The 26714-nt window shown below is 36.3% G+C and overlaps 1 protein-coding gene across 4 annotated transcripts in view; it reads right to left on the reverse strand.

Moving 5' to 3' along the window:
• LRRC4C (leucine rich repeat containing 4C) overlaps positions 1–26714 on the reverse strand; it is a 95081-nt gene that overhangs the window by 59246 nt on the left and 9121 nt on the right. The gene's annotated exons all lie outside the window — the stretch shown is intronic.

Genomic DNA, 26714 nt, shown 5'->3' on the forward strand with positions numbered 1-26714 from the left:
GCACCTGAAGCAGAACCATGCTTGCTAGCCATGTAAAATTTCTGGGGACAGAATGAAAAGAAGGAGCACACATAGTGGCGATCTGGACATGAACCCAGTAGTACTGGGTTCTGATTCCTTTATTTGGGACTATGACTACAGTAACCAGGCCATATAAAATGTACCTTCAAGATCAGTAATTCAAAACTGGTCTGGAAATCAACTGTAACCTTTGTAGTCTACCTTAGACATTGTTCACCAGACCTTTATCTGTGAATATTAGATAAAATATATTGATTATTATCTTGCAATACACTCCAGAAAGCAAGTTTGTTCTCCTTAACAGCACACTCAAAACATAGAATCCTTTTGAGCAGAGCTCAAGAGATTTCAGCTCAATTAAATCTACAGTAGACAAAACCCCCGCATGTATTCTTGGTTGCCTAGTCATATTTCAAGGAGGAAGAGAAGACCTCACTGAGACCTATCATATGTTCAGCCTCCTGAAAAAAAGACCGTTACAAGTTTTAAATTATTAAAGTATTTTAAATTAATACCAGCTATAAATTTTATCACTTTTTGAATTTCTGTCTTGGATATTCATACCATTTTGTTTGGAAGGCCATTTTTATCCAAGATTAGGGAAAGAAAAAAGGAAGGAAAAAAAACCCCACACCTTTTGTGACTGCAGTTGCTCAGGGCTTGACTGTATAGGAACTTGTGGGGTAATTTCTCCACAGAACAGGGATCTGTAATGCACAACTTCTTGCCAAGCAGCAGCACACCTTGACCAGGGGACCAAGTTCAGGACACGAGGTATAAAATAAAACCTGGACCATGTTTTATGCTTGTATTCAGTAACATAAGGAAATACACAACACCTATACTGAACTCCTGAGTGGGAAAAAAAAAAAGTAAAAAAAAACCACATCTAGAAACAAATAAGTATGGAACTTTGCAAACATTTCAAACCACAAATTCAAATGCTAGATTTCAGCAAGATTTCAGCAGGTATCAATGGATTAAAGAAGGAACCTCAGTTTTGCTAAAAAACAAATAAAACTCTTTAAATTTGAAATGTGATAGCAAATTCCCATGATTTTCTCTCTTCAAATACTCTTCAGAAATAAAATTTAATCTTTGGCTGATATCCAGTATAATCATTCCAGCTTTCAACTTGAGGAGCAGATATAGTACCCAAGTGACTAAAACCCCCTAAGAAAACCCAAAAACACAGAAAATTATGCTGCTATCAGACTTCAGAAATTGGAGTTCAGAGACAATCATATTTGTGACACATTTGTCAAACATGGCGGGTTTAGTGGTACAGAGAAATATTCTCTCATGAAGAATTTCAGATTTCCTCTTTGCAGATCATTCTCCACATTCTCCCTGATTTCCCCTAGCCTGTGGCCAAAATCTCATAGTAGATGAGTACAGCACCCAAGCTCCTGACACAACCACATGGAGACTGTGATTCCAACAAACCCAGTTCTCCATCTATTCTCTTGTCAGGGGTTACATGTTATTATCTACAAAGTCTGCATTTTCTTCAATTCAAATCATGCAATACAGTCATGAGGTGAAAACTCATGTTTTGTTGACTTGCTAATTAAGAAGTAGATGGAATACCTGAGACATGTTACTAAACTTTGTTTTGTTTTGTTGGGTTTTTTTGGGTTTTTGTTCCTGTCAAGAAGGTTAACACAATTTACAAAAACTTGGAAATGCTAGCTGTTGCATTTTTACTCATATTTATTCATTAGAAAAATCAAAATTAAACAAGGAAAATTGGCATATAGCTCTGAAAGACAGCTCTAGAATGAAATGGAAACTTGCAATCCCCTTTATTTCTATACTTAAAGAATAATCAGTGCAGAGAAAGAATACCTAATTTACAAACATTCATTCAATTCTTTGCTTATCAGCTAAGGTAGTCAAGAGGAATGTCATCATACAAAACTGATGTTTGCTTCGGTAGCAGAGGGAATGAGAAGAGAACACTTTATAAACACCTCCAAGGAATTGATAAGGGATGACTGCAGTTATCAGCATCAGAGGCATAGACAAGGAGCTTCTCATCCGTTGCTAATGCCACAGGCTATCCAATCACTCCATCTGCAATGACACCCACAGGAAAATATCTGGGACCATACTCTGCATACTTCCGAAACATCCAGCATTGAGCATTTCTTCCTCCAAAATATATATTGCAAAAGAGTTTCTATGGAACTATCAAATTAATTTGTACACTCATAATTCAGTGGATTCCTGACTGCTGGCTTCTGTCAATGGCTTAGAGTTGCTAGTACATGGAAAATTTATTTTACTTCAGGTGGAACAGTCCTCTGTCGGTGTAAAAGGAGGATGCAAATTCTACATTGTACCTTATTAAGTTCCAGATGGTCACAGACAGCAGCACAGTGACAAACATAACCTTCCTGAGTAATCACAAATATGCTATTAAGTACTGCATATACAGCATACCTGAACTGTTACCTTGACTGGCTTTCTATGTGTGAATTACTTCTTCAGAAATTAAATAATGTTGAGTTAGCCCATGGGTTTATTGCTTTTCTGACTCACACGTACAGCTAATGGTTCTGATTCCCATCCTAAAAAATATGCACAGCACAGGAAGATTTTGCTGTACTGCAGCCATGGCAAGGCTGTTTAAGCAAATGAAAATGTCTCCTTAAGAGCTGGTTTCTTTCTGTGCTTGTTTGCATCACAGAAAAACAGAGCTAATGCTACGCTCCTATGAGTGCTTTATGCATTCTGACAAACCAAACGAGGTTTGTCAGGAGAGGCTCTAGGCAGCATGGAACTGCTGCAATTTTACATCTCATTGATTACCGCAGTGGGAATTGAAAATGGTTCTCTGCTTTCGACATGATATTAACAATACTGTTGCAGATCTCAGAAAAATATGCAGGTCCTTCAATTCAGGGAGAACTTTGTACAGCATTATTTCCTCTTGAATTTGAGTCAGGCCCATCTGACCTTTACAAAGGCTAATAATAAAGCAATAAGGTGACACGCAGTAAAGCATGTCATTCTGTGGGTTGTTCTGCAAGAGGATACATGAAACAAAAGGGCAGTTCAATACCCTGAGGCTTTGGGGATCTGCTTGTTTTGTGGTGTGTGCACCCTGTATACTGCTGGCATTACATAGAATATGTGGGAACTCACATGTCACAACAAACAATAATAAAACAACAAGGCCTAAACAACTGTGAGAAAATTAAGATTTATTATTACTGTCACACTGGCTTTGTTATTGGCTGCTTTGATATGTCGGAGAGGTTTTCTATTATTTTTTCAGAAGAACGATTATTGGTTTTACACAAAAATCTCAAATCTTTTCTGCTCTCATGTCTTCAGTGATTTATTTTTGCTGGATCCAGCAGTCCCTGACCACAGAATGTTACCATTTTTTAAGGGACAGACTCACATTCTAAGCCCAGCAAAACAACCCCAAAAGCACAGAGAATAATCTACAGTGACAGCAGTAGAAGTTTGTTCTACTCAGAGACTGCAAATGACATATGTAGTACCATGTGCTAAGCAAGCTGTGATAGTCACTAACCCTTTGAGGTGCCTAGCAAACCTCTGCAGCATTCAGGAGGAAGAGAAGATTTTAAGCACTCAACAGAATTAAATTCCTAACAAAATTATTTACTCGGAATCCTAGCAGCCCTCAGTGGTCTCTAAAATCAGGCAGAGGAAAGCATACTTAGCACAAGACCAAGTCATTGGTGTCCTGGTTTAGGGCAAATTGGGAGAAAATTTACTGCAATTGCAGCATCAAAACCAGTTTAATTTAAAAAGCAAATATCTGTATTTAAAAATAATGTCAGGCTTATAGAACTTCTAGTGGACTAGTCAACAAACTGGGAATCAGAAGATCAAAACTCTGAATTTCATCACATCTTACGATATTTTCACTGTATTATATCTATATACAAATACCTATACCAGTGCTTTACATTTACATAGAATTCAGATACATTTTCAGCACACACACCATATAAACAACAATCAGTTTAACAGGCAACCTAATCAATGGAGTTTGAAATTATGAAAAAATTGAAAACCAAGTTTCAGCACATTAATGCCATCTGTGGTATTCCCACCAGTAATATCCAATCATGGGAAGCTGGATGCAAAAATTAAACACAAGTGAGTCAGATTAGGACACACTGGGATCCATGTATCAGCTATAAAACTAAGTCTGTATGATAAAGAAACATGCCACTCAATAAAAAAAAAGAAGCAAAAACTCAAATGGCACTCAAATACTACCAAGTAGTCAATAAGAGCTAAGCTATATGTGAGGACAACTGGTCGTTTGATGGGTAGCAGAACAGGAAGAGAAAAGCCCTCTCACAGACCAAAGGTATCTTTTGAAATTTAATTAATATCTTGCCCTTGCTGGAGAAAAATATTATAAAGGCAACAGTCTGCCTAGAAATCCAGTTAGTAATCTCAGCAATCATCTTAAGGACATAAAAGACTACGAATAAATGTGTATAAAAAATATTGTCTTGGATTTCCTGATCCTTTGATATAAAAGCAAGATAAAGACAAATGAAGTAAAGCCAAATTATATGGTGATGGGACAAGCCTCCTGACTCCACTTGAAAAAACTGACTTTTCCAGAATGGAAGTCATCTGCTAGCCAAACCCAGCAAACAATTAATTTTACTGTAATAAGAAACTCTTTTATGCAAAACTTTGTGAGGTGTGCAACTGTCTTTGTGACAGCTGTTCTCACCTACTGGTTACTGGTCGGCTGGAAAGGCATTAATATGAAGTTTAATATTAATGGAATCATTATCATCCTTCGTTTTTTGTTACATATATAGTGACCTTAGTAACCTATCACCTACAACTTCATATGGTGATAGTGCTTCATAGAACAAAACCCACTGCAAACTTTTTGGTGTACTGAACACAAAAAAATACGCTTTTTTCCTTCATTTTTGTACATGCTATGTATCTATATTAACTAAACCTTGTAATACCAACAGCAACTTAAACATGTGAGACATAGAATATTTAAAATTTAAAAATAAAACCAAGTCTAGAAATAAAAAAGTACTTTATATGTGTAAATTAATTATAACAGTTTCTAACACCAATAAAGAGTTTTAGATTGGCTATTCTTCAGTATAACTGGCTTCAACTGTTCCAGAAGGTCATCAGCTGCTACGAAATGCCTGACCTGATGATAACAGTCACTGAGAGTTCTGTAAAGAAAACAAGGAAATAGTAATTTCATTAGTATAGCTCTTACACGGAGCAGTGTATCACAGACAGGCTGAGGTTGGAAGGGACCTCTGGAAATCATCTGATACAAAACCTATTCTAAAGCGCTGAGATGAGGTGGCCTCTGGCCCTGCACTAGTGCAAGGGGCTGTTCCTCCCCAGGTACAGAACTTTGTATCTCTCTGTGTTGAATTTCATGAGGTTCCTGTCAGCCCATTTCTCATGCCTTTCAAGATCCCTCTGGATGGCAGCACAATACTCTGAATGTGCATACATAACACATTTTTGGGTCACTTTTTAATACACTGTTAATTTTGTGACTTCACCTTTTCTTTTCTTTTTTTTTTTTTTTTTTTTTTTTGTTTTGTTTCTTCCTATGAAATATAAAAACATTAACTTTCCCCTTCTTCTTTTTTGCCATTTTCTGTATCAATAATGTATGCATGGTGTGGCTCTTTAGCAGAGACTGAATTTTTTTCTTACTTTCTGGGAAGATCTATCAGATTGCAAATGCTGCTACAAGAATGAAACACTGAGGCTTGGGTCTATTCACAATGAACACTCTTCATCTGAATGCAGTAAATCATATAAAAATGTGATATAATAAATGAAACATCTGTAATTTTATCTTAGCACTCTACTGAAAGTCTAGGCCCCTAAAGGGCTGAATTATAGTGAAAGAGATTTTTGTTGTTGTTGTTTTGGCTGGTTTGGGATTATTTTGAAAAGAAAAGAAATAAACTAAGACACTAAAGTTCTGATTTTGGGTACCCAGTGATGAAAACCTTATGGCCTGAACTTCAGGGTTACTGAAGTCCCAGTGAATTCAGAGTTTAGGCTTCACTAGTGTTTTGTAAATTGAGACTTTGCAGGTACTTAAACTTGGTTACTTGCATACCATCACATCCAATGCAGAAAATTAAATAATGTATGGTAATCCACTTCTTTGAAAAAGGATTATGTAATTTTAACCACCTTTTAAAAAGTGGAATGTTTGTAATCAGTGAAAATCAGTAACATATTCCATAAATGGAATTCTACATAATTTTTAAGTTGTATTGCACTATTATTCACATTGTTTTGTATTTAAATGAATAAAAATTAAATAAAGCAGGTGTGGAGCTCTGAATAACTTGGAAACTTTAAACTACATTTACATTAAACTGCATTGTTAATACAGATATACTGAATCGCATTTATGCTGCATTAGTGACAGTCTCAGTGTACAGAAAATCTCTAAAATAATGTTTCCAAAGCTAATTCACAAAAATACAAATTTTCTCTCAAATTTTCCTTCAGGGCAGAGGGAAATCAAAAATTTGTCCTTTGCCCCTGCTCTTATCCACTGACAAGGAATGATGGCCTCTGAGCAGGAGATACTGCTGGTCACCACAGCCTTGATCATATATAAGGCTGGCACCTGGAGGAATTTCGGATTCAAAATATTATTGGATGACAAAGAAATTTTACCAGTATATCTCACACTATTTTAGTCCATCATCTCCTTCAGGTATATACCTTACATGAGTCTGATGCAATCATGGGTGCTAAGTCACCCTAAGTCTAAGCCATCTTTTAACCAAAATGATAATGACAAGCAGGATATTCAGAGTGACCAGAAAAGCTCATTTTAGAAGGACAGATTAGGCCAACACGACTAAATAAATTTAAAAAAGTGGTTTTTTTACTATCTGAAGGTTACAGATCTTGAGGAAAAAAATTTAGCAAGATACAGCAAGAATGAAATGCCAATAAAACAACAATAGTATGAAATGAAGGTAATAAGCTGAATAGAGGCAAAACACTTCATGAAACTGAAATCTACCCAATAGAGAAATAATTCTGTATGGCAGGAACATTTGGAAATAGAGTAGACAAAGCATGAGACAGCATGAAACAATTGTGTACTGATGACACAGAAGGCTAAATCATCTATATTTGCCTTTTTGTCTTTGAGATTACTTCTTCTAGTCAATCATTCTGGAGCACCACTACATTTTAACACCTCTTTCTTTCATTTTCTTTCTCCCTTCCTCTTCCTTTTGAAAGCACTATCAAAATAGATGTGACCTCATTTCCCTTCTTTTTCCTCTGGCTTTAAAGGAACAATCTGTATAATCACTATGTTTACCCGAATGTTTTCACATTTGGTTCTTTATATCTGAAAACCTATTTTAAGCAACATCTGGTCAACATTCCTCTCTTAAAATGTAGTTTTCTGTAGTCACATGTTTTTTATAAGGTCACCTATTGCAAAAGTCAGTGACCTTATAAAAAAGTAGATGAATGAGTGAGGAAAGATTTGGGCTGGAGAAAATGTTAAGTATCATGACTGTTTACCACAAGCATACATCCATATACAAAGTTCATTCACAAAGAATAGACTGAGGCTCTTCCAAAGAGAGAAAAAAGCCTAGAAGCCTGCAAGCATTTTAGAGAAAAGATTGAGTATTAATACAAGTCTAGAAAATAGTATTCAAAAGTTCTTGATGACAGAAGAAAATAAATGCTTCTCTCTCCTTGTTAAAAGAAAAAAAAACAACAAAACAACAGTTTTGCCTTTACTGGGAAACTAGCTTAAGTACAAGAATATCTGTACATGTCTAGGTCTGCTAAAGGGGATGTGTAAAGAAATTCTATGATGTTTTTTAGCAATACCAAATTTTTTCCAAGATTTTTTTAAAAACATTTTTAAATGTCAAAGAAAAAAGGAGAAAAATACAAAGATAATTACTAGTATCTTAAGAGCATATTTTCAGCCAACAGCTGCTAATATTTAAATTCTTTTAAAGAAGTTATGCCTCTTACGAAATGTTTATCACATTTCCAATACAAAATTTTTTTTTCTACTTTGAGTCTTTTGTAACAAGTGTCTGAAATATAAGATTTTTGTATCTCAATCCTCAACATTGTCACTATTATGTTCAATGTTAAGAAATGGAAATTTCCTGTCATTCAATAAAATGCCAAATATTTTCGTCCCAATGAAAAAAAAAATTTTGACATTTTATTTACTCCGATTAAATTGATTTTCACTAGTAGCCTGCAATTGAGGGATTATGAAAAAGCTTCTACTGTCTTTTGTTGGAGTATATGCAATAAAAAAATCTACATATAGAGAGTTATTTAACAGACTTGATGGTATTTGGTGTATAAGAATAGGTTCTTTTAAAGGTAGTAAATCCTTCCCTGCTTGTTTCTTCACATATTATGAAAAGTGAGGCATAATTTAAACTTATTTTTTTTAAATTCTCAGCAGCTCTTATCATCCTTCTCACTTCAACTCCAGGAAAAAAAACATATTTTGGTTGATAGCCTGAAAGCATGATTTAAACTCATGTATTTCACACCCTCTATTAAATTAGTCTTAAATGCAGGTGAAATTCAGCAATTGGCAGAATGCACTGAAGACACAAGAATGGAATAACAGGTTCTGCATATCTGTGACCATGTGAGAAAGAAGATGTGATATAAATAAAATATTAAAGAGTAAACAAGTAATAAGTAAATATATAAATAAGTAAATAATGAAGTAAGAATAAAGTAAGACTAAAATAAATAGTAAGTAATAATAACAAAGTAAAACATAAACAACTTGTGGTACTATAATCCCATGGCCCACTGATGCTTTGCATGTGATAGGAACCTGCAGAATGCAGAAACTCCAGACAGAAGAATGTACAAAAGTACTTGAATAAAATTTAGTGTTATTTCCCTGAAAAAACTATAGGCACTGAGCTAAGTTTGGAAAACACATCCCAAAGAACCCTATTGAAGTATTTCTGGCTCCCCCTGAACACTAATCTGGTTTGAATTCCAAGGAGATCTTAGAGTTTTTGTTCTCCCACTTATAATACAATGAAAGGAAACTTTGAAATTAAAAGTCATTTCAAGCAGAAGCCTGCCTGCCCCCCCAATAAAACCCCAAAACAAACAATGAAAACAAACAACCCTAACCCAACCACAATATTTGTATTTGTTTCTGATGAACAGGAAGAAATGTTAAGGCAGTCTGCTGAAGTCAAGTAGAACCTGGTGAGTTTCTTGCTATGGCAACCCTTACTGCCTCTTGGGATAGGCATTGTGAGGAAAGTGAATGATCGCCTTGCAGGAACAAATGGCTTGGCCTGACTTGACTCAAAGGCTCCAGCATTTGTAAAGGACAGTTAAATAAGAAATTATTCCCTCAAACCAGGCTCATTTTAGGGAAATTCTAAGGAGCATAATACACAGTGATATGTCTACTCCATAGAAGTGAGGAGGAGTTTTTCTGAACATTTCAGATTTTATTATAGAAAAAGGGGTTTTTGTTATCTTTACAGGACACTGAGAACAGCTGAAAAAGTCTCAACTTGAAAGATTTTGAAGTTTTGGGTTTGTTTTTTTTTTTGTTTGTTTGTTTGTTTTGGTTTGGTTTTTTAATCAGGTTATTCTCAACATGTTCTGGAAACCAGGAGGCAATCCTCTGAGCAATGACTGGCAAAACTGAGTTATGATTGAAATCTAGCCTTGCTCTAATGGAGATATGGATCCAAATGACTACAGCAGCACTTGGATCCTTCAGCTGCCATGTCCTGGGCCTAGGCACTCAGTTCTGGCTGAAAACCAAAAGGGTATCCACAATATTTACCTTTGATGCTATGCCTATAGAATCATCAGTCATAACAAAATACTGTATATTTATCATACACCTGCAAACCAGAGAAAATATGTGAGTCTGCCAAGGAATGAAGAGAAAATAATACATTTTAAAGGACAGTTATTCTTTTTTTTTTTTTTTTTTTTTTAACAAAAAGGGAAAGCAAACTCCAATTTCTGGAATCTGGAAAGAAGCAATCTAAACCCAGAACCATATTTTTCGAATGGCATTACATAGTTCATTTCCTGAAAGAAGGGGATTTTGAAAAACCTAAGGCCTGAGTCAACAAAAATATCTGAAAGTTCAAGGAGTGCAAACGTCTGCAACCAGCATGGCTCAATACAGGCACACTGACTGTTTGAGCAGAAACTCTGAGGGGCAGAACTGAGAGGTCCTGCAGGACGCCAGGCTGAGCACAAGATTTCCACTGAGTACACTCAGTACATGAGTACATGCACACTGAGTACATGATGACTTCTAAAAGTCCTTTCCATGCAATAATTTTCTGATTTTATGTAATTATAAAATAAGCAAAACTTCCATAGACATATTCACAAATATTTTCTCTTAAATACATCGTAAAATTAATTAACAACTTAAAACATGCAAGAATTAAATAGAAGTTTAACAATTTTATGTAGTTTGAAGGGTTTAGACACTCAAGGATGAAAAAAAATGTCCAGAAATCTTAGAAAAAAGTAGAAAAAGAATAAGCATTTTGTTATCTAAATGTTCAACTTACAGAAACAGACATAGGGGAAAAACACCAATCATGGTTTAATCTTTTTTACATAATGGATATACTTTTATAGGCTTCATAAATTAAATTTTATATGTAATATAATCCAATATTATGCATGATAATTAAAATTTTTAAATTAATAACCACTATTTTGAAAGAACAGAATGCTTATTTCTAAACCCACTTTCATTTGTTTCCCAAGGGTCTAAAAGGTGCTGAACAACTCCAGCCTCTAATGGCTTTGTAATCCTATTTTGCACTTGGCTTATTATAGCAACTTCCATTTCTCTTCAATGGCTCAATCCTGCACGGTCGAGAGATCTAGTTCTGATCCAGCAAAGCCCCCTGATTCCTGCAGGATGTATCCAGATCACAGTCTGCAAACACTTCCTTTTCAGTAAGGACGGTGGAAAAAATAGGAGAGAGAGTCTTAACACTGCTTTGCCAACACAGAAGAAAGTTGGGAAAGGCTTATGTAAAGAAGGTATAAACTAAACAGATTTCAATAAATTGTTTTCTTTATGGATCAAGGCATTGTCTGATTTGGAACTCTAACTACACCACAATTTCCTTCCTGAGATTTTTCTTGGATATTCCTTTCCCTGCTGAAGGAGTTGAACAACTGTTCAGTCTAGCTTTTCATTTACTCTCATTTGCATTGTCTTCTCATGCACAAAAAAATAACTTGAATTTTCAAGTTAAGTTTTTCAGATAGGCATGAGTCTTATGTTCATGAACTGATTATACTTTTTAATACACTTCTTTGCTTTTATATTTGAGTTACCATTATTTAAATTGTTGGGGAGTTATTACTCCATTTGTAATTAATTAATATGTTTATAATGATCTATAGTATTTACATGTAACAGCTGCTAAATTTTGCTGCACAAAATTTTTCTGCCCTACACAAAAGCAAGCCTTTAGGAAAAAGGTTCCATTTAACATTAATACCTCTGGGTTACTGTACCTTGATCACTCTGGAATTCCTTCAGTACATTTTACCTGTACAACAGCGGTAGAAGCATGGGGAAAAAAATAGGAGATGACAATTTCTTTTAAGAATTAACATTATATTAAATGCCTTTGGACGAAGGAGGGATGAAAGGGGTAAATGGTTCTTTTAATGACTGGGGCACTCTATTTGGACTTAGGATCTAATGCATCAACACGAACAATGAGAATAATTACTCAATGACTTTTGATTTAATTTTCTTGGCCAGCTCTGGGACACTGCAAAAGGAGCCCAGCTGTTCCTTGATTGCACATTTGATATTAAATGGTGTTATATTTTCCTCAGTGCAATGCAGGGAGTTACTAACACAGCAAGTTGGTTACTATCTATGTTCTCTGTAATACTCTGATCTTAGTAAATTGAAAAGAGATTTCACAAAAGAATCAGGTAAGGAAGAAAAATAGAGCACACCATGGAAATGCTGTACATGCCACTCTGATATGCATACAACTGGACTGGACTCAGGACTGGACTGTGCTGTATATACATAGAGATTGGATCCAGCAATAAATCCAATTGCACAGTTAAGCTAAACTACATTTATCAGTTCTATTTAATAAGTGTTTGTTTAGCCATAACTATAGGACTGTGATAATTCATCTTCCAGTCTATTCAAGCACACTGACATAATCTAACATAAGCTTTAAAAGGATAAACATAAAACCAAGCTACACTAATTCTTTTTTATCTGGAAGACAGGTCTGATTAAATACATTTTTTACTTTATGTTAGAAGTCAACATTTTTTAATTATATCATAGGAAACTCATGAGAACTGCAGCTTTTGAGATTCTTTGACACAGGCAAACTATGTATGTAAAGTGTTCAGATATAGGTTGAGTTGTCTTACCCAAAGAACTGAAGTTTGAGGGCTTCAGTTATACCCTCTGCTGCCACGGATAATGGTGGTAGCTAATTCTCATGCCTTCTGCAGCAGTGGTGATAAAGAAACCAGAAACACAAACCCCGTAAAATTTAAATTGAGGATTCTTTGTCCCAAGGCATTAATGTTGTGTATGCTTGTTGTTTGATGAGAATTCGCCCCAGACCATCACTTTTTGCTTTTTAGTCATGGTGCATAACAACTCTCTCATTTACTCAAATCTCATTCACATTTATTCAAGAAAATGAATCTAACTAGGAATATCTATTTACATTGTTTGTGTAAGTCTGCTGGTAGCATGAGCCAAAATACAATGATCCTTAAAATGAATTTACATTTTAAAAAACAGGGTGGGTTTTGTTGTTGTTGTTTGTTTTCTTTTTGTTTTTTTATTTCAGCTCTTTAAAAATATTGCAGACTAGTATTTTTAAAGTATTTCTACTTTTGCACCTACTGCCTGAAGAATAATAAATGCTCAGTTTAATTCATTTTCCATCTGGTAACAGGCATTTACTTCCTTCTAAAGATGACTGATGTGCCGATCATCTTTCAGTGCAAAAAAGTATCACCAAATAAGGCCAGAATTTTCCATTCGTTTCTGTTGTATTTAGGCAATACTTGTTCTGAAGAATGTTCTAGTTTTTCACCCATATTTAGAAAATGTATTGTGTACCATGGTGAGATAGTCTGATTCTTGCCAGATTTGAACAAAAAGGCAATACAACGTTAGATAATTTTAGGCATAATGATACTATTCAGTGGAATCACAGTTATGCAATGCTATGTTTTCACAGCATTGTGGAGTTGTGTTAGGATACTAATTTCTTGGCGTTGTAGCCCATTTATTTTCATTTATGAACTCAGAGGGTGGAGGGAAATTTGCCATGCTAAAATTTGAAGCAATCCTTTAGCTTTCTACTTTGAGTCCACTGTTGCACATACACTATTACCAGAATAGTGGAAAAACTCTGCTATTTCAGAACAGGCAAATCAGATGGATTTAAAAAATAGAAGAACACTGTCAGGAATCCACTGCCAGGAATTTTTTGATGATCAGTAAAGGAGAGGAATTTAATGTGTAGAAAAGTCACGTATGAAGCAGATCTCCTTTGTGGAATGCAAGCCAAAGCAAAATCCAAAATAAGTACCATCTTATTCTCTTCATCAACTGAAGTTTATGCAGGCATCTCTTAACCTAACACCCACCACAAAAATACAGAAAAATACAGCATGTTTGGGAGAAAAAAGTGTCAATTATTTTCTTTAAATTCCTAGACGTTCATTGCTCTGACTCATCCAATTTTCTCAGTTTAATAAAATATGACCCTGTGGGAGTAGCCTGTTACAAAATTTACCATAACTATCTTCTGCCTCCAATGTGAGAAATGAATTCTGAACATGTAGACAATTTCTCCTTTATTTGGCTAGTTAACTGTTGAGGTACCTCTGTGTAACTTCTATACTGACTATTCTGGCAATATGGAATTTATGCAATGCACAAAAATTTGATAAGTATCGCTGAATTAACGCAAACTTTTCCAAGAACTTTTAAAAGAGGATGAAATTGAGGGAGGAAAATAATTTTGAAATCAATAACAATTAAGCAATTCACCAAAGCTACTCAAAGTACCACAGCACCAAAAACCAAAAACCCAATTCAAAAACAAACAAAAAACCCCCTCAATTAATAAAAGATACTTAATATGTCAGGCAGACGCAAGCAAGCAAGAAATATTCATTTCAATGTTTTAACTGTGTTTTTACCTCCACAGAAAGTCATAAATAAAAATAAAATTAAAAGTGAAAAAAAAAGGAAGGAACTTAACACTATACTTTTTCCCTTTCCTAAAGTCTGATAAAATTTTATTGTACTGAATTTGCAATTTATAAGCAGTGATTTATATATAAGCACAGTACACTGGAAATATTGTATTCAGCCAAACCTCTGATCTTGAAAACACCTTCTGAAATAAACAGTTTTTACTCATCAGAGTATTTCTGATGCAGCAGCAGACATGCCTTCCTGTGCAAACTCATGGCAACTGACAATGTGAGAAATCGAGACATCACCAAGCCCTTTGGCTGTGCTGGGAGTTTCCTGGGGGTAGGTTGGTCACAGTAAATTGTCCTTAGCTGTGAATTTCACTTTCCTCCCGAGACTCTAAATCTCTTGACCTCTGAGTCACATTTCAAAGTCCACATACTCTCCATCTGCTTGTTTGCAGAGAGAGGATGAGTGTCTGCAGAACTAGAGAGAAGGTTGAAAGGAGATGATTTAATATCAGAGATTACGCTACCATTTCAATAACAATGCACAACACCAGTCGCTGACTTTGTACCTTCCCACGCATGTTTGTTATAAATCAATAAGCAAATACCGTCATGACTAAATATCTCTGACAAAAGTTAAGGTTTATCCACATCAGGTCCTAGGCCTTAAGTCAACCAAAACTCTTATAGCCTCTTGCATATATATATTATACTTAGCAATTGCCTGTCTAGATTTTTGTCATGGATTTGATCCCAACTTTCCAGTACGACAAACTGTAGAATTCAGTGTCCTGGGTTCAAGCTAAGAAGGGATATCTTTATATTAGAAACTTGTCCTCCATCAGTAGGAAGTAGTTCATCTACTAAATGCATAACAAGCTGGCACATCATTTCAAATGGAAGCAACCAACGTTGTGAATTATGACAAAAAGAACTTTATAGCCTTAATGCTTGTGAACATTGACAATTGGCAGATAAAATTTCACAGTGTCCAGTAAAAAGAGAATTTGTGCTTTTCAACAATTATAATGTATGAACTGAAAATAAATGAATAAGAATTTTGGTGCAAAATATGTAGAAAGCCTGATAAGCCTGACTGCTCCTTATTTACTTGTTTAGAATTAGAATATTAAAGCAATATTTAAATAAGTTGCAATTATGTATGCTTAAGATTAAGAATTGGTGTAGGCTTATGATATTGCTTAATTTTAGGGAAGGAAATTTTTGTTTGGGTCTTTCTATGCAATTCAATTTATGCCTAGATTAAAATAAGTTAATAAGAAAAATGTCACTAAAAGCCTGAATATAAAATATGAGTATGAAATTGCTGGCAGATTAGGAAAAGACTTCCTCAACAATGAAAAGACAAGAAATAAAATTACCAATGTCTTAAAAATTATTTAATGAATGGAATATTTAAGATAAAAGATATATGTATTTTTTTGTTTTCATCTCTTACTCTGCACTGAAGCACTGTTTTATGTGTGGTGATAGAAATTGCAGTAAAAACCATGCTCACAAAATGCCTTTCATTCAAATACCTTTCACACAACTTAAATCTTATGTTCACAAAATCTCCCCTTAATTCCCATTCCGACTTCTTATGAACATGCAATTTGTTTTGGTATCTGAACTCTGATAAATAGAGTGTTGGCTGCTTACATTGTGGAAGGATCTGTCGTGCAATATGAGAATGCAATTTCTCGTAAGTTACAAAGTTAAAAGGAGCACATAGAATGTGTGTGCTTTGCTTCAAACAATGAGTAAGAGGCCACAGAAAGGTCAGAGTTAAGAAATCTCTAATGGTGCCCACTACAAGACTGACAATTCCACTATATTTGAATGTATCTCCTAGTTGCATTTTCCTTTCAAAAGGTATAATTTGAAATGATAGAGGTGAGAAAGATGTGAAACAAGATCTGTTTTCTTGCTTTTAGGAGATGGGCGATAGTTTCATTACTGGTTTTGTAAAAAACTTATTCTTAAACCTTCTTGAAAGCAGTTTCTTTTTTTACCTAACTGCCATCTAGTTGGTGTTATAAATCATCAGAGATCTAGATGACTAATGTGTGGAGATTTGTATCCGACTCCTACAAAAACAAAAAAAAAAAGAATGGAAGAGAATGCTTTTCTAAGTATATATGTAAAAAACACTATTTCACTGCGACTTTTCTACAATGCCACCATAGCTGCAAAGAATCCTGACTTTAATATGCCATAAGGCCAAACACACTCCGAAACTTTCAAGAGTAATCTATCCACTTAAACATACATACACACACTTATAGAAATATATAGCTTTAGCAATGAAAGTAGTTCAGCTCATGCCAGTGAAATTAAACTGACAGCTCCTCCAGTACATTTTTACCTCAATATAGAACCTGTTTTACTTTCAGCCAGGCTTCATTTTGGTCCTTAGCTCCATCTGTATGGAAAAGCTGACAAGAACAGTGTTGCATCCTAGAAATTTTTTAACTTTTCATTAAAAAGAGTGACAGAAATTCTTAGAATGAGGCAACAGTTAGCTTTCCTTCAGTCTCCCCACACACCTCTCCCCAGTGCCATGATCATGTTCTGGTCTTCCAGAGGCCTCTGGCAGCAAAGCACTCTTTGGAAGCTACAACGTGAGACAAAGAGCTCTGGAACTCTGCTGCCACTGAGGAGAGAGATGAGCTCTTGAGAGACAATATTCATAAGGACCTCTCGTCAAACATTAAGGAACAGCCCTATCACAGTTAGATTTCCTAGTAGGTAAACCAATTCTGTCTTGGTCTCTGTAATCATGTGGCTGGTCCCAAGCAAGCTCAATGGTTTGAGAAGCAGTTACATGAACTTCTGACAAGAGAATTTGCAGAAGGGACTGGTAGGGAGGGAAGAGAAAAAGACCATCCCAAACAGGATTTCAGTACTATGGACATTTACTGGTTTCTGTTGTAAGGGAGCAGTAAAGGCTATTCAGTTTCCTCCTTGAAAATCCAGGACTACACTATATGAAACACACATATGGAATAATGAGTAAGGACTAAGATGGGGTATGAATTTTCAAAATGCTGATTACAACACTGACTACCTAGACAGATATCCTCAGTCACTATTAACAGGGCTTTTGGATAATGTAACCTAACATGCACTAGCTATATCAGCAATCTCAGTGCAAGCTCAACGCAGGTTAGTATTTTAAGACTTGTGTGATGCACAGTGTTTTTTGCTATAAACAGGCATGTGACATCACCCAATTCATTTTTATAATTCCTGCAAAAGTAGTGTTATCTATCCAAAGGCAGGGTAAAGGGTGCACAAATGAGAATGCAGAAAAGAGAAGCAATGTAAGAATATAACTGTGTCTAAACTCATCCAGAACTTCCTAACATTAGGAATGCCCTTTGCTACCTAGAATATTTTCCTGCCTTCCAGGACCTTTTGGACTAACCACTCAGCTGTAACAATGAAATTGTACACTACTCCAGGAAGGCTTAGGAATGCAGGAAACTCAATTTATATGAAAAAATTGACTTGGACTACAGAATTCTAAACAGAGAAAGTGAACATCTACCTCACCAGTAAGTGTGACAGATGTATATTTATTCTAGATTTCCATCAGCATTTTTTTTAGAAATGTTTAGTGCAAAGACTGTCTAAGGAAGATGAAGAATAGTTAGAAATATGAGTAGTTAGAATATCCATGTAATTTCAACCTATACTACCAAAAGCTATTATGCAGAGAAACAGGGTAAAGTTCACTAAATTCTTTCTTCCTCTCTGTCTTCCCAAACCTAAGACATGAATTATCAAAAGAAATAAATAAGTAAAATCAACTCCACAAATGGAGTTATTTTATAAAGACAGAAATGCACATTTCTAGTCTGAAATGCCTAGCAGCCATTCACAGCAAGAAAAGGATATGTTCAAAGCAATCTCTAGTGTCCTGTAAACAGAGAGCATGTTGGTTGTACCATCTTTGACACCTCTATATTTAGTCCATTTCAGACCTGGAAAATAGTCTGGCACCATCTATTGCAAAATAGGTGCCATCTGACCAACTATTGCAGAAATTCATATCTGGATTCATATCAGAAGTCTAAAGTGGATACAAGCTCAGAGACAATAATTTTGGGTTCTTTTTGATTTAGATGTTGAACACCTGGATAAGCTTAAACAAACAGAATTCTTCAAGCTGGAGGCCCAAGTTGCTGAAAAGACTGTTTCAGAAGTACACCTGAAGCTTGCAAACCTATACACTACAAAGAGAACTCTGAAGGTGGTAGAGTCTTGGTCACATCTAAAAGTTTGTGGATTGGGTAGCAAGTGAACAAATAAATAAAAATTATATTTGTTCACCCACAGCACAGCTTTCAAGATTCATCTTTATAAAACATTTCAGATTTGACAAATTCACAGATTTCAAAGGACATTTTTCCTACCAAGCAGAAGTCTGAGGCACTGAGTCAGAGTACTGTCATAAAGCAGCAGATGACCCAAAAACTTCTTTGGTGTTCTGACAACAATCTCAGCAGAGAGGGAATGATGGACTGCAGAGTGAAATCCTTTGGGGTGTTTTGCTCATAGCAAGTTACACATATTTGTTGATGACAGGATTTCAAGCCTGGTTATAGATGCCCAGACCACATTCCTCCTACCTGCAAGTTCAGGAACCTCAGAATCATCTACTCCGCCTTTCTGAATTATCAAAATACGCAAAATACAATAAGGTACACTTCACTACAACAGTCTTCCACAAAGACAAGGACCCTGAGAGATAGAGAAAATGCTTCTCTGTGAATTTAAAAAATGGTAAATTATATACCCTTAATTTCTATTATGAATTTATGAGACCTCAGCTTCCACCTATTGCTTCTTCCTAGAATTTGGTATATTATGAAACATTTAAACATCTATTTTTTTTCCTTTTAAACTAATCACATCAGTTTTTGAGGTTCTTAATGAATAGATTTATGTTAAAGTACTAAATTTTTCCTTTTTATTCAGCACTGACTATTTTTGTGGCTCTATTCTTTTCAACAAAAATTTTAAAATGTGGACAAATTCAAATGGAAACGGCATCCCAGTTTTCCCACTGACATTGGTAAAATTGCTATTCTGTCTCTGGAATGTCATAATATTTTATCACTAGCACTGTGGGAGCCCATGTGGAAATTCCTGCCTGTGAGAACTCAGATTCTCTTCAGAGTTGGTTTTATAGATGAGTGTCCCTCATTCAGAATTTCTCCTTCATATATGTAACATTTTGCATCCAATATTACTCAGAATGCTGATCTTATTTATCATGCTGCCTCACATTTCCATTGTTGTAAAGATTGTTTTTGGTGACCTGTAAGGTAAAAAGACCCACTGAAATACGAGCACCATACAACTCAATCTTTTCTCCTTAGAAAACACCTTGTTTCTGGTGTTTTCTAAGACTACCACACAATCCCAACACTTCTCTCCTATGACACCAGTTGTACTCCTTTTATACCTTATTTTTTAATGGAGGTTGTTATATGATTTCCTCTTTTCTTTTCTTTTTTATTTTTTTTTCCTACTATGTACAAGTCTGTTTTGATACCAGTTTTGGTTTAGTTGTTAAATTTTTACTTCCTTTTCCCTTGTATCATAGACTGACTCGAAGTCAAATATGAGCTCTTTGAAGAATTGGGTTTTTCCATGGCAAAACAGTATATTCCTAGAAACTGACCAGCTTATATTCACAGCCTTCTATTTATATGTCTTTTCCAATCAATTTTTCTCATAATTTTCCTCAGGTTTAGAAGATAGGTATTTCTGAAGCAGCATCATTGACTGCTTTTTATCTTTGACTTGCCATAGGCAATCATCAACTTCATCCTTCTTTGCCACAAAAAAAAATCTTATCGGGATGATATTTTAAATTAGATGTAATACCTTTTGTGATAGGAATTTATTATCTACACTTCTTTGCAACTCTTAATGACATTCTACTACTGCTGCATGACATTTTCATATATATCCTCAAACCTGAAATTTCCCATTAGAAAATGCAATTATTTTTTCTACATGTTATGGAAAGTTACCTAAGGACTAAGCCATCCTCCACTACAGTTTGATTCAGTAGTCTTTAACAGATACCTCCAGGCCTTTACTTAATGTATGTAACTCAATCTTCAGGGCCAGACCACTCATGAAAATGCACATTACAGAAAGAGGGATATCAACATGAACATCCACTGAAGGTGAGGTTTTTCTGACCTCTTTCTGGTTCAAAGGAGAAATCCATTATGGTTTTATTTCCCTGCACCACATACAGACAACATTCACAGGGGCGTTAAATGCAATAAAACTCTTCCTGAAGTAGTAGACTGTGCACTGCATATGAGCAGCCTGAAAGGCTAATGGGGTCACCATCCTTCCCCTCTGGTAGCTGTGTCATCAACATCCTTAACAAAAATGAGCCTCAGTTCTTTAAAGGATGTAACAAATACAAAAGCTTTCCTCTGGAAAGATGATATATAACCACTTGTAGAAGCAGCTGCCTGTCTAATAAGAGCTCACAAACTGAGCAGGGGAAAACAAAATCCTTGTAAAACCTAACTGCTAAGTAAAGAACCCTTAACACAGCATAAATGCCCTTTGGCAAAGAAGCTCATGGAATTGAATATATTTGTGCACATTTCATTTGAAACTTGCATGTATTGAGGGAAGGAAAAGTATGACTCCTTAACCCACTTCTTTCTGTCCCTGTAAAGCCTCTTCTAGTTTTAAAAATGGAAAAAGATAATATTTTTGTTAAACTGATTATAGCATGCCAAAATATTCAGTTCTTGACATAAATAATCAATACACAGAGATCACACTACCCTAAAGACTGAGAATTCAGATTTAAAATATGTAATTTTAAAGACAGCTGCTTTTGTCAAGGTGAGGTTTTTCTGTGGAAGTGAGATTAATTCATCAATTATTTCATTACACACTGATGAAAAAGATGTGCTAACACCTGGAATGTCAGCAGGAATGGCAAAGGAACATAGAACCTTTGGAAATTTTGAAGCTTGTAGCATATTAACTCAAAATGGTATTCAGATAATCTTTTTATATCTGTAAATATAAATACTCATTCTATTATTTGTCTCTAAAATAAAGAAAAAAAAAAGAAAAAAATAACCTATAGAGCAAGATCAGTTGTGCTGAAGTAATTACTAAATATCTGATTGAGATCAGCTGGAGCAAAACTGAGTTTATGACAACAACAAAAGAAAAAGATACAACGAGTAACACAATAAGAGAAGAAAAATAAATGTAAAAAAAATTAAACTGGAAGGGTTGCTACAGAACCAACTAGTTCATACACTTTACAAATGCTAAATGACAACTAAAAATGGGCATTAATAAATAAAAAAACCCCAATTCTTTTAATTAATTACTGCAAGAGAGAAATCTCACTTATACCAATTCATGGAGAGACTGTCATCCTCTTCTCCTACATGAATAGTCCACTAAGAGCTGTTTTTGGAGATTAACAAGAAACTAAAATGTTGGCCTATAGCTGATGAGGATCCACTAAGATGAAACTTTTATCCTCTACTCCCTACCATAGTAAGCTGCACTCAAGACAATGGAATCTGATGATCTTCAGTAATTTGATGAGTGGGCACAGTGCATGAGAAGCGGGGTGAGTAACCCCCATCCCAGTCACCAATGGCCACCTTTTGCCATTGCAAAGATTCTGGGGTAAGCTCAAAGTACATGAACAGAATTAGTGCCTGCTTAAAGCCTTAAGATAGTCTTTAGCTTAAGACCATGTCTAAGGTGTGATGACAAGCAGTGTGAGGAAACCTGCACTGTTTTAACTCCTGCTGCACCCCCCACACTGATAACCAGGCTCTTTGTGTGCTTGGCTTTATTTCCCATCTAACACAGCATGGGAGGGAGGAGATTATTGCCATGAAAGCAAAGAAAGGCTTGCAAGCAAAATCAAAATGTACTGCAGATCTGAAGGACACGAATGTTTTCTGGAATTTTCTACCACTGTTTTTCAGCATCAGGTCACATCCTTCAGGATATCATTCCTATATGTATGGTGAAATAAAAACACCAACCCCTCCGCCTCCTTGAAGTCAGGTCATACTATACTATCCATACAAATATGAAGGGAAATCACATCCATATTTCTGAGGATTATTTTAATGCACAGGACTGTATGAATCCCATAATCCCATAGCTGTCAACTAACTGATTCCTCAAACACAAAGAGCATTAATGAATGTTCTGAATTGCTGCTGGTTTGCAGAGAAAACATCATTTATTTAACTTATCTTGCTGTGAAACTTCTGAGTAAGCTTTATCTAATTGCAAGTGAAATAATTGTCGATGGAATCTTTTGCTTTGTTTTGAGGGTGGCTGGTTTCCTTTTTAGTTCTGCTGGTTCCTGGTTATACTGCTCCCCCACAGTCCTGACATAACAAGTACAAGCTTGGCAGCAAAACTATGGCAGATTTTATTCAGTGGTCTGATGCTGCCTCTCTCCCTTTCACGGGCAGCAAAAGTAAATCTTGTTTTAGCACTGTGAAAACAGAATTTTAATACTTATTGCAGTGGTGTTAGTATTTAAATTTACACAAGCTATGCTATATACCTGAAATGCATTTTAATATGCCCAAGGAATAGATTCAGTCCTGGAAAGTTCATTGTTGTTTCTAATTGTCAGCGACTGCTACACTTTGCTTGCCTGCAGCTATCCAATTAACATATCACCACTACGGAAAATATTGTAATATGCTCGATGTCCTAACAACAACAAGCCTCGCACTCCACTTCTATCCAACAATTTCCTTCTAATGGGTTTCCAACATATTAGCAAATATCAGTGAAGAGCATACAGGCAGTTACGGAATCAGATAATGCAGCCTGCAAACACCTTTTCCTATTGCTGTGCAAAGTTCTGTGGAGATATTCCCGGTAGTCTAAACTATCAGAGAGATAGAAAGAGAGAGAGAGAGAGAAGGAAAGCTCAACTCCAGAAGTGGAAAACATGTAACTTGTGCCCTGAGATATCGCTATGGCAACATTTAAACAATGAACAGAAAGCCCTGCAGGATTCTGCTCTCGCTTCCTTGGATACCAAATGTAAATCCTGATTCTCTTTTATTGTGTGCATGCACAAGCGTCTGATTTTTGCCTTTTTTGCTAACAGATAGAGAAGTATCCAGGCCCCCTACCAGGAACTACGCATTAATTCACTTCCATATACTGCAGCTTGTGAATATGCAACTAAAACACACCACTGGCATAATCATCTCCCCTCTTGTGACCCCATTTCTACCCCTTAGGACAAAAAAAATGACCACAATAGTAGAGTTAAATAACAGGTACCTTTTTTTTTTTTTTTTTTCCTTTTTCTTTTTTTCCTGAATAAAATCATTAAACAAACCACTCAAGAGTCAGTCACAAGCCAACCTGCAGTGTCTTCTGCCATGACAGGAAGTAGGGGCAGGATCCTTTCCAAGGGCTACTCCTTCTCCAAGCTGCTAGACTCAAGCATGCTTCAAGGCTGCCTTCCGGATCAGCATGGCTGCAGTTATTCCTAAATCCTTCTCATGTGGGCTATCCTGTGGGGGCTGGAGGAGGCTTGTTTTTCTTTATGATTTTCACAGAGCAGCTGGCAATGGGATGAAAGGCCCCTGAGAATGGTAACCCGGAATCCGGTCAGCTTCACTACTCCAGAAAATACTTAGTAGGTGCCAACTGCGTATCTTCAGAGTCATTTTCATCCCAGACTGAAAACAGCACTAATTCTAATTCCAGCATCCTTTCCTCTCCCCTTGTTCCCTCCCTAGCCATCAGAAACAAAAAGCATATCTCCAAGCCAACATGAAGCTACTCTGGCAAAGCTGAGATGGAGGAACTCGCTCTCATACTGCTGCTGTGCACAGGGCACTCCTTCAGTGAATATACTGCAACTTGGATAGCCTGCCTTGGGATTTTTCACCAAACTCTCTCAAAATGTGCTAAAATCCTGCCCTGAGCCCCATCTGAAATTTTCCTGCCTCATATTGCAACGGCAAGAATCTTCATGCCAAATGGGAGACAGCTTTTTAGGTCACAGGCAAATAATTTTAAAGCCTACATATAGGAAGCCATAGCAACACCTCTGGAATCCCTTTGTTTTTCTCCAGTCCCACACAATTGCTTGTACTGGCTCACGTCTATTCTCGGGTCTCACCTAATCTGAAAGCCCATTTTTCACTTGTCAGTGGTATCAGGCTGGGAGATACTGTGACACAATTTGCCGCTCCAGCAAACAGAACCTGCTTCAATTCTAGATGAGTACAAATCATTCCTGACATGAGAAAATGCACAAACCAGCCACCCCCTTGCATTAATAACTTACACCTTGCCTGAAGTTTGAGGTATGTGATCTCTGACCTTCTGGAAAACAATTAGACCAAACAGAGCAGGACCTTCCAATACAGCTTTATCTTTCCTCCTGTAGAAGCATTTAGTGCCTAAATATACACATAATGGCTCCCTGTACAGTGCAAAAATACCAGCTGCCTGGGGTCACTACCAAAAATATTGTCCATGGTTTGAAGAGACAGCCCTGAGGACCAGCATGTTCCACTGAATGACACACTTGTGCTCAGACACCTGTGAGGGAAGTGGCAGAGACAGCCATATTTTAGCTTTTAGGTTGAGGAGATATGTTACTTATCACTTAGCTGGATGTTTGGATTAATGTTTTGGCTATTTATTTTATGATCAGCCCTTCAGGCTCTGAAGAAGCCTCAGCACAAATGCTGAGAAATGCTACACTCATTGCCACTTTGATATTGAATGAGTTAATCTCTGGGTTGTTGCATGTGTCTTTTGGCTACTGTATTAAGTGAATGATTCACTGAAGTGTGAAACTGTTGCCTCTTTGGAAGCAGACACACATCCCTAGCTTTTTAATGTTGACAAGGTTTGCCTGTTTCAGCCCAAACTGGTGACTAAATTCTCCCAGTGCTTCCTTAACATGTCCAGAAAATGCTCCTGCTAGTTATTGTACAAAATGAATGGAGCACCTAAGACAGCTTTCTGTTGTCCAAAACTGGAGTTGCTCCATCAAATTTTCTGTTTGTGTGTTCACTTGACAGCAATCCAGGGAAAAGCTTGGAGATGCCTTTTCCTTAGCCAGCTGCTTTTTCCTTCAGTAATTACTGAGCAGAAGCTTAACATAAATTTAGCTTTTCTATTACTGCAACTCCTGAAGTAAGTATAGCCCACAACAGGGCACAGACTTATCATGATACATGAAGGAATGAACAAGAGAGTCTTGCACTTATTTTCAGATGCTGACAAACTTATTACCCATTTAGTATTCCACCAGGAAACATGGGTCCAGAGAAGAAAGAAAGAAAGAAAGAAAAAAAAAAAAAAGAAGAGGTTAAAGCACTTCACCCTAAAACAATTTAGCTACATTGGGAAGGATGAGAGTAATTGAATTGGAGCTGGAAGGAACAATTTTTGCTGTGCCTGCTTCCTTCTTTTTCTGAGCACAACTGCACAAAGAGTCTGATTTGTTCGTGTGGCCAAACAAAAACTCCCAGAAATTTCTTTAGGAGCAGAATTGAACCCTAAATCTTAATCCTTTTCAAGTGGCCAATGTTTGAGAGGCATGATCTCCAAACAGAAGCACATGGGACACATCTGAGAGGCAAAAGTTCTCATTTCCATTATGCCAAAAGATTCAGGACATTTACATGAAGTAACAGTAGAGATGTAAGTGAATGAAGAGAGGGGGGGAAAGGAGGATGCTAATAATGCTTTATATATTTATCCAGGGAAGTTGGAGCTCTTTTTTTTGTTGTTTCATGCAGACAGCTTGTGAAGTGAGAAATGCTGCCAGAAATTAAAAGAGCTAAAATCTGGATCTACCAACACTTCTTCCCTTCCTGACAGCAGTTCTCCCCTTCTCCAGAATACTGCTGCTAGAGAAAAGTAAAATGAGTGGCAAAGCTAGTTCTGCACCTTGCCTTCGCAAAAAAAAAAAAAAAAAAAAAAAAAAAAAAAAAAAAAAAAAAATCATCCTATTCAGTGGCTCATTTAATTAGTTGTTTCTCTCTCTCATTCTGCACCAGTTTTGGCCTAGTACCTTCAGTTGGAGCCTTAACATGTGAAGGTCTGGGCTGAAGAGGGCAGAGGTGAGGGAGGACAGAAGGAGAAGAAAAAGAAAGAAAACTCCCTACCCATAAGATATGCAGTCATGCCAAGAGAGGGGACAGAAGTAGCACTCTTCCCCACAGGAAAACATGGACCTCTATTTTAAAGGGAGGATATCAGGTTATCCTCCCTTTATTCCACACTCCCACACCACATTTCTCCAGGAAGGGAGAGATATTTACTGGTCTATTACACATCACTGCTAATTTGTGAACCCCACCATTTAGAAGCCACTTTTTAATTAT

Source organism: Sylvia atricapilla, chromosome 6 (assembly GCF_009819655.1).
Source record: "Sylvia atricapilla isolate bSylAtr1 chromosome 6, bSylAtr1.pri, whole genome shotgun sequence".
Lineage (NCBI taxonomy): Eukaryota > Metazoa > Chordata > Aves > Passeriformes > Sylviidae > Sylvia > Sylvia atricapilla.